This window comes from Aquarana catesbeiana, linkage group LG02 (genome assembly GCF_042186555.1).
Source record: "Aquarana catesbeiana isolate 2022-GZ linkage group LG02, ASM4218655v1, whole genome shotgun sequence".
NCBI lineage: Eukaryota > Metazoa > Chordata > Amphibia > Anura > Ranidae > Aquarana > Aquarana catesbeiana.
The window spans coordinates 276,105,547-276,115,821 of record NC_133325.1 but is presented as its reverse complement, the minus strand read 5'-3'; positions in this window follow the sequence as shown (position 1 = coordinate 276,115,821).

Here is a 10,275-nt window from a genome sequence, read left to right as displayed (position 1 = left end):
CAACCCCTTCCTGAATTATAAAGTAGCATTGAGGAAGGGCTTGCTCCCCCAAAACACGTCCCTTGATCCCCCCTGATGGCAGATAGCACATGTTGACATTCGTAAATTGGTGTGCATCTTCCAAATTTGGCTTTTCCAGGGGTGATTTCCCCCCATCTGAACGCTATATCAAACCCAGTTCCTAAATACTGATGTCTGATATAGCCTTCAGGTTTTACCTAATGTGAACTTTGTAAGTTCAAGTTTTTTGGCTATCTTGTTGGTTTTACACAGGCTTGTTTTATCTGAAATGGATATTTTGATTTTTCAGAATGCTACTGCAAACATTGTTATACAACAAACATGTTGGTTTGTTTTAAAAACCTTTGGGAAATGCACATGTGATTGTGCAGGTATAAAAAAGTGCCTTACTCAAGAATGTGTGGATTATTGTCTCAACACTACAACACTTTTGGGGTGATGTAATTGCTGTTTTATGCAAAAATGGGGGTTATTTCCTAAGGGCAAATCCTCTTTGCACTACAAGTGCAGGTTCAGTGCAGTTGCAAGTGCACTTGTAGTGAAATGTGTTTTTGCATTTAGGAAGTACCAGCCAACACTGTTTTTTATAAGGTTACCCAATCACGACATTTTCTGCACTCAACACATTTCTGTCAGGGTCAGCTAAAACAAACACAAGCAGTAAATGTCCACAAAGAATTTCTTTTGGTTGTTTTTTATTTGAAAAAGGTGTCACAGATTGTCTGGCATATTGATAGCCCCCCTACCCGCAAAGAACTCCAGGTAGCGTAACCGGACATCACGGGCATTCAGGGAGGGCCAGCCAGGACGGCCACTTTCAAGCGCCGTCAGTGTTGATGGATTAGGGATTCCGGCCTCAGGCCCAACTGAGCCAGCATAGTTGGCTGAATGTTTTCTTAAAAAATTATGGAGAACACAGCAGGCAAGTATTATATGGTTCAGTTTATACTCCGCCATATGGATGGGTGTCAGAAATAATCGGAACCGGCTGGCCAGGATTCCAAATGTGTTCTCCACCACTCTTCGGGCTCTGGCCAGCCGGTAATTAAAAACCCTCTGTTCCGGGGTGAGGGTCCTCATCGGGAATGGCCGCATCAGGTGGTCCCCCAGCGCAAATGCTTCATCAGCAACAAACACAAATGGGAGACCTTCAACATTGTCCTCTGGAGGTGGCAAGTCCAAGCTGCCATTCTGGAGACGCCTTTAGAACTCCGTCTGGGCGATCACTCCACCATCGGACATCCGGCCATTCTTCCCCACGTCCACATACAAGAACTCGTAATTAGCCGACACCACCGCCAACATCACTATACTATTAAACCCCTTGTAATTATAATAGTACGACCCCGAGTTGGGTGGTGGGACGATGTGGACGTGTTTCCCATCAATTGCCCCTCCGCAGTTAGGAAAGTCCCACCGCTGGGCAAAGTGGGAGGCCACAGTCTGCCATTCCTGTGGCGTTGAAGGAAACTGTTGAGGAAAAAAAAATAAACCTTACTATTTTTTCACAGAAACATGGAAAGCAGATTAGACACAAACATTATGGGGCAACCTCCAGATAGCATTTACTAAGGGGAATTTAACAAGGCCAAAGTATAAGGTACACCTATCATATTCCCCCTCCCCCCCTCTCATGGGCCATTTCAAACATTATAGGGGGGGGAACTCTTGGACAGGTAACCCTCTTCACTTCATTGAGAGATGAATGCCTAAATACAGGGTATTACTTGGAACAGCCCCTCCTTAGTTACACTATTGGCAGACCACTGGACAGGTAAGAAGTGTCATAATACAAAGATATAAATACACACTGTACACATTTGAGGACATTTGAACATTCTGCTATTACCTATCAAGATAATAATAGGATACAAAAACTTTAAACAGTACCATTGGAAAGTATACAGGCAGGCCCTTGCACTACATGCTTTGGGGAATTCATCCATAAATATGACCAGTAAAGAGGTGGGTATAGTGTGTATGGGTTTGGCAAAGTCAGCAGATAGATGATTGAGGATAGAGAATTGGGATCAGCTGACTTAGCAGTTGGGGGGGGAGGGTTAAAAAAAATTTGGGGACACCACAAAAAAAAGCCTCTGGCACTCTGCCTGAATTTAAATCAAAAATAACATTTCCAAACATTTTAGGGGGTGTTTGGGGTAAAGCACTACTATGGAGCTGATAAAATACATTGTTAAGTGACTACATGAGGTGAATATAGGCCAGGAGACACCATGCTGGGGAGGTTATTGAAGGGCAAATATGTATGAAGGACATAAAATAATAATTACCTAAAAATCCAGCATGCATGAGGACAAAGGGGACATTCACAGCATATTACAATCATGGTAATTAGGGAATGAGGGAAGAAATACAATATATTATCAAACATTCAATACAATAAAATGTGATATAAAAGGATAAAAATCTTACCTTCATATACTCCTTCTGCAGGACCTGGATGATGGCAGAACAGGTCTCTGGGATAATGATCCCCAGAGCCTGGGGGGAGATGCCTGTCGAGAACTTGAGGTCCTGCAGGCTTCTCCCTGTCGCCAAATACCGCAAGGTAGCGACCAACCTCTGCTCCGGAGTGATGGCTTGCCTCATGCAGGTATCCTGCCTGCTAATATAGGGGGTCAGCGAAGCCAACAAACGGTGAAACACGGGGTCCGTCATCCTGAGAAAGTTCCTGAAATCATCAGGATTATTCTCACGGATCTCACGGAGCAAAGGCATATGACAGAACTGGTCACGCTGAAGCAACCAATTCTTGGTCCATGAACTCCTCCCCACCCTGTTCATGGACTGGACTTGTGTCAAGGTCAGGACCCCAACACCAAGCCCCCGCACAGCACGAACTCTACGAGGAGTACGCATACGAAACATGGCTAGAAAACGGTCGGCTGCTCAGAACGAAGTAACAGAACGCACTGAAGAACAGCAAGGCCTGTGAAGAGCGACCTGAAAAACAGCAACGAGCAGGCAAGATCACACAGAAAACTCCGATACGAACTGACTGCACGCACTGAAGAGCAGATACAAACCCACAAGCACAAACTGAACGTCAGAAAACGATCTGAAAGCCACGAGTCTGAAAAAGCGCGAATCGTCTCTCACCAAACTTTTACTAACACGAGATTAGCAAAAGGAGCCCAAAGGGTGCCGCGCTTGGTTCTGAACCGGCCTTTTCTAGTCTCGTCGTACGTGGTGTACGTCACCGCGTTCTTGGCGATCGGAAATTCCGACAACTTTGTGCGACCGTGTGTAGGCAAAACAAGTTTGAGCCAACATCCGTCGGAAAAAATCCTAGGATTTTGTTGTCGGAATGTCCGAACAAAGTCCGACCATGTGTACGGGGCATTACTGTTGAAGAGTTTCCTTCATTTCCTATCTGGGGAAAAGGATGTCTCCAGGACAATGACTAAGGGGAAATCTTTTTAGAGCCATGGACAGCTTCTAATCCATCCTCACTCTATCCAAAACTAAAAAGTTAAAAAAAATTGTATACAAATATATGTTAAGTATACGTTAAAGTGTAACTTTATCTTTTCAGACAAAAAATGCAACTTCCTGCCCGTACCTGGTTCCCGCTGTACTTACTGTACATCTGTGGATGATGAACGATCAGTGCGCACACAGCTGGTGTAGCAATCTGGGGATTTGAAACCACGCTCTTCTTCCCCCTATTTCCTAAGGGCTTCAGGAACGGCTCAGAGCAATTCTAATTGGTCAGCATCAGGACAGAGAATCACTCTAATCCATCCCGGAGGACCTGCATAAAGAAGAGGAAGAGAGAAGGGCTTTAACGTTCCCGGACCAATACACCTGCTGCTCATCACCCACAGAGCTAAGTACAGCAGAGTTTAGGGCACTAGTTCACCTTTTCATTTTTTAGGCCACTTTTAATATTCATTGTAATGTAGCCATGCTACTTTTTTGCTGCTGCATGTTTTACACAACACATATCATCTATTCACCAACATTTCCCTGTCCAACATACATGTAGCTTATTGATGCTCCTTATGACTAGAGCACACTGGTTTATTCACATATCGATCTGCACCTGCATTTAACTAATGACACCCTCTTTAATAAATCACACCCTCTTTTTCTTTTAGTGCGCACTGCACCCATCTCATTTAGTTTGCCAATTACTGGCAATCCTTATTCTATGTATAAGCAATGAATAATGCAGCATTCCAATTAACTCTCTCTCTATATATATACCAATACATACAATCAGCCTCATAATAACACTCAGAGTGTACAGCGATCATACACAAATGTATTCTAGCAGGTAAAGCCCTCAGGCTCCTGGCTCAGCTCTCCTCCGTGCCCTGTATATTGTGATGACATCACAGTGGAACCTCCACCTTACGTTTTATGTCAATAATGACTTCATCAGAGGCTGGCTGCAATACATTTGTCCATAATTACTGTATACCCAGAGTGTTTTTATTATGATACATGTGCGTGCATGGCTGTTTTAAAAAAGGTTTTTAATATGGTATACAGTTTGAAGGAAAGTAGAGAGGTGCTGAAAGATCATCAACACTTTGTGGTATAGGCATTATGTGACCTTCTATTAACAAGGGGTCCAATGGCTAAGGTGAGGAGGCACCCATAAGCCTTTGAGAGTGGTGATTTTCAGATAAGGAGTGTTGCAACTGTGCGGAATTATTGCATGAAAAGTAACACTGAAGTACTTGGTGGTATAACACATTTAGAGACCAATATTGACTGATATCACTGAATAGATTTTATTTATTTTTTTGCACAGGGGTGTAGTTGTGATGTACAATAATTATTGGTGTGATGTCACATTTTTATATACAGATTTGGGATTGAGTGGCATGTGTGCAAAAAAAAAGAAAATTGGGTTAGATGTTGATACAATTTTAGTACACATAATTACTGTTTTCTAAATTTGTGATTTTGTTTATGGATTTGATACAGGTCTGAATCACTTAAAGCGAACTTTTGAATTTAAAAATAAAAAGTTTCCTCCTGCAAGGCAATATCATAATGTGCTAGTATGCACCGCATACTAGCACATTATTAAAGACTTCACAATGGAAGCACATACATTATAATGTCTAACACTACTATGCGTTAAAAACAGAGGTTTAGTCTGCACATATTTGCAAATACACGCGTAAGCTACAGAGCCCCATCAGGGCACCCCAGTATTTTCTGTAGTCCTAACTCTAAATTTTGAGAGCCTCCACAATGGAAGCACATGCATTATAATGAATAGGTAGAGGGCAGGTGAGCCTGGAAGGAGCCCACCCCTCCTTAAAGGCACAGGGGCACACTGGACACCCAGCACATAGCACTATGGCAGCAAAGGTGTCCAATGCGTCCCTTCACCAATATTTCAACCCAGTGGCGGCTGGTGGTTTATTTTGGGAGGTGGCAAACAACCACCCATCCACCCCCCCTCCTGAGCATCAACCCCTCCCCCCATCGTTTGCCGATCGGCGGCGGGGGCAGCGAGCTCTGGTGCTCTCCTCCATGGCGGCTTGCAGCTCCTCCCCTCCTCCTCCTAGGCGTCCAATAGGATCGCCTGGGAGGTTCAGCCAATCGGGTGACCGGTGTCAAAACCTGCTTCCCGATTGGCCAGGAGGAGGATCAGTGTTAAAACAGCAAATATTCATTCGCTGTTTTAACACACCTGGGTGGGATCGGAGTGCACTCTCTGAACCCACCCTATATTGAAGCCTATTATAGCCTCTGGCTCTAATCGGTGCCTCCCCGCATTGGAATCCATGTGCCAGACCTGAAAGGGGCCAGACACATGAATAGGGGAGGCTGTGATGGACGGGGGGGGGGGGGGGGGGGGCGGTGCCCGTTCACCCTTAATGGATGGCCGTCCCTGATTTCAAGAGTACAAAGGGCCACTGCCCTCACCTATAACTGGCATTTGCAGCAAGGAGCACATGGAAGGGCAACGCATGCTATGCATGCAAAACAAAACCACAGAATCTCCCTGCTCAATATACCGACCAGCCTGCAACCAACCAAATTGTCCTAACAGTATGCATTAAAAACGGGTTTATTTTGCGTGTGCATGTGCTTCCATTGTGGCCATTTGTTTGTACTGTTAAAATATTGGTGAGGGGACACACTGGACACCTTTGCTGCCATAGTGCTATGTGCTGGGTGTCCAGTGCGCCCCTGTGCCTTTAAGGAGGAGTGGGCTTCCATTGTAGAGGCTCTCAAAATTAGAGTTAGGACTACAGAAGATACTGGGGTGCCTTGATGGGACCCATGTATTTGCAAATGTGTGCAGACTAAACCCCTGTTTTTAACACATACTGTAATGCCCCGTACACACGATCAGACATTTCGACAACAAAATCCATGGATTTTTTCCAACGGATGTTGGCTCAAACTTGTCTTGCATACACACAGTCACACAAATCTTGTCAGAAATTCCGAACGCCAAGAACGCGGTGATGTACAACACGTACAACGAGCCAAGAAAAATGAAGTTCAATAGCCAGTGCTGCTCTTCTGCTTGATTCCGAGCATGCGTGGAACTTTGTGCGTCGGAATTGTGTACACTCGATCGGAATTTATGACAACGGATTTTGTTGTCCGAAAATTTGAGATCCAGATCTCAATTTTGTGTGATGGAAATTCCGATGGAAAATGTCCGATGGAGCCTACACATGGTCGGAATTTCTGTCAACAAGCTCCCATCGAACATTTTCCATTGGAAAATCCGACCGTGTGTACGGGGCATTAGACAGGATAATTCCGTTGGTTGCAGGCTGGTCGTTAAGTTGAGCAGAGAATTTCTCTGATTTTGTTTTGCATTATGAAAGACGTACCTTAAAACAAAGCCCTCCAGTGGTGTGCTGACACCGCTGCAGAGGCTTCCATCTTCACCCCGTCTTCCTTCCGGGTTTGTGGGCTGTAACCGCTTGAATGGCCGAACCGCGATTACATCTTGGCCATAGCACACAGCTCTGAAAGAACGGCACGTGTATGCCGTTCCTTCAGAGTGCATGCACTGGTGATGTCACTGGCTGCTGCTCACTAGAATATCTCCTAAACGGTGCATGTGTAGGAGATTCATTTTACCTACAGGTAAGCTTACCTGTAGGTAAAAATCAAAATGCAGAGTTTACTACCACTTTAATTAGTACTGTCTTGCTTTTAGCCTAGCGCAGATAAACAGTGCGCAGAAGTTTATTTTATGTTTTTTTCAGTCCACAGGACAGAAAGTTAATGGAAACCTGACAGCGGTTTTAAAGTAAAAGGAACGGCTACACTATAAACCACCTAAAAAATGTTGCTTTCCCATAGCTCTGATGCTCTCTGCATACAATTTTTATTAACCGCTATACCGGTGTAGTGCACCCCCTAAAGAGCCGCAAGTAGAAAGGGAACCCTCACCCTGCACAGCCAAGCACATTGCATTTTCACAGCACACTTGAGTCAGAAGGACAGTCCAGTACTTTGTTTTTATGTTTTATTGAGGGGAATAAACTTGGATAGGGATAGGGTTATTATGGGATGCCCACTTGATCAAAGCAGGAAAACTCTTCAGGGACACAACTATATACAGTCTATACACATCTCCTCTACCCCCAGCACAAATCTTGCTTGTAGAACTACAACTCCCAGGACCAGCTGACACTGTTTGGATGATCTAACAAAGGCTTAGTTAGACCAGTAGCAAATCCTCTTTCCAGGAAGGGACCACGGGCCCCTTTGTGTAGCACAGTCCCAGTGCCCAGCTGTCCTCCTTCCTGTGGCTACTGATTCCAGCACTACATCTACAGGCACTGCCAGCCCACCTGGCTGCAGCTGTCCATTTCTCTAGCCCTCCTGGCTAAGATGCCACAGTCCTCCCAGACTGACTCTGCATCCATCCCAGACTACTCTCTCCCAGTCCCTTCAGTCTTCTTCAACTGTATCACTCACCAGCCCACGTGGATGTCTTCCTCCCTGGAAATTTGCCTGGCAGTGTTTTCCTGCTGTCCTCCACTGCTCCCGTGCCTCTGGTCAGGACACCTCTCTGTGTCATGAAGAGTGTCCCTTCCACACCTGAGCCCAGGTCCAAGGTCACCCCTCCCCCCTCCAGACTAGGTGGCTACCCTCAAAGGCCATGACAGCCTAACACCACATCTCCAGCTTCCATCCGAACTCCACTGCCCTACCTGGGCTGACCCTGAGTATTTGAGGGGGCCTGCCCCCTGCCAATCCATCTATTTGGGATTGGTCAGTGTCCTCAGAATACTCCAGGCAGTTCCTCCTTACCCCCACGCCCATTCTTCTGGAAGTTTCCAGTAAGTTCCAGAAGTCGAGGGTGGTCTCAGAGATGTTGCCTGTAAGTCATTCAGCCCTCCCTGAGTCACTCAAACCCTAACCCAAAAAAACACACAGGCTTGGCTGCCAGCCAAGCCTGAATTTAACTACACTAACAAACAAAAAATCCTATCACTCTATCAACACAGCTAGGGGGTGCTACACCAGGATAACTTTTTTTTTAAAACACAGAACTCCAAAAAAATTTTTTTTTACTTGACTTGACGGAGTGTACAAAGAAGTTACCTCTAATAATACATATCCTAAGTCTGAATCAATGCCGTGTAAGGTAAATATCATTATTTCATTCATTCCAGAAAGTACAGCCAGTGATATACTACCAACCCTGAGAGCTAAGAGCTTTGAGAGCTGGCAAAGATTGTATGTTTAGATCATGTGTTGTGACTCTTGGTAAATTTCCCTGTGTCTCTTCTGCGTTAAATGCTTGCCTGCCACTTGTTGTTTTTACCTTTAGTTTTGCTTTAAAGTATAACTAAATGTAAAACTTGTTTTTTAAAGTGGAATTTTATACACCTAAGTAGCCCTAAAATGGTCCCCTCCCCAATCCTAACACCTATGCTGGGTAACCAGTGTAAGAAAAATGTTTATACTTGTGGGTGGGGCTTAAGGCACCCTAGAGGGGACAAGTGGAACATAATAGAAGAAATACCCTCCAAAAGAAACACGGGGATTATTATTGGCACAGCATACTCTAGAAACTCAAAATTTTAAAATGTTTATATCTTTTATTACAAATTGATAAAAGCAAGTAATGAAACATAAGCGGCTGTAAGTAGTGGGGACAAGTGGAACTGCACTCACTAATACCTAAACCCAAGGCAAGCAGCTGCGGTCATGTGACAGTCAACATTAGGGCAGATCTCCCGAACTTAGACGTGAGCTGCAACTACACTGTTAACTCTTAATCCGTGGCTGACTTCATTACACTGTTGAGACTTGGACATTTCAGATACACTCTCCTTTAAAGGGCACTACTTACCAGGTGTGCAGCATTTAGGGTAGGGTTGCCACATCATTCTTTTAATCCAGGACACATATGAATTACACAAGTTCTGAGGCTAATTTAATGCAGATAAGACACCAAGTGAGTTTAATTACCACCTTAATCAGGCACAGAACGTGTGTAATTAATGTGTGTCCTGGATTAAAGGGATGATGTGGCAACCCTAATTTAGGGACGGGTACCATCAGGGTCGTCTTACTGAGCGGGCACCCCTGGGGCCCCATCAGGGCCGGTTCTATCACAACCTTGCAGGATGCGGCAGAGCTGAGGCGTGTTTGTCGTGCACAGGGCAGACTACTCAAGTAAATGGGCTGCAATATGTACAACGTGAGTAAATAGGCATAAAAAATGTGGGCAGGACTTTGTGTTCCTACTACACGAAATATGAATAGAGCCTTAGGGAAGATTTGCATAAAAGAGCTTCTGATTCACTCGGCAAAGTACATTTTAGGTTTTTTGCTCATTTTCTTTTTTCATTCAAGATTTAGAAAACAAAAAGGTTTTTGATATGTCCGTTACTAAATTGCAGTTTTCTAAATTATCAAATACATATGCAGCTAAAAGGAAACATCTCAATAGAGCCCTAAAGAATATAGGATAAATTAATTTCTCTCAAATGGCAATTTTCATATTGATGTTCATATTACGAATAATGCTAATATGAGCTATCAAAACCACATTCAATTCATTATCTAACATCCTCCTAATAGGTATAATATGTCCATAACAGGGTCCAAAATTAATTTATTCTTTTTTAGCATAACTCTATTAGGGTGTTAAAGAGCAGTAATTGGTATTGGTAAATGCATAAAGGAAGATCAGTTTACTGGTCACATTTTATAAAAAATTTAATTGAAGGACGCCTGAGAAAATAATTAATTGATATGTTCATTATCTTGCCTGATGTA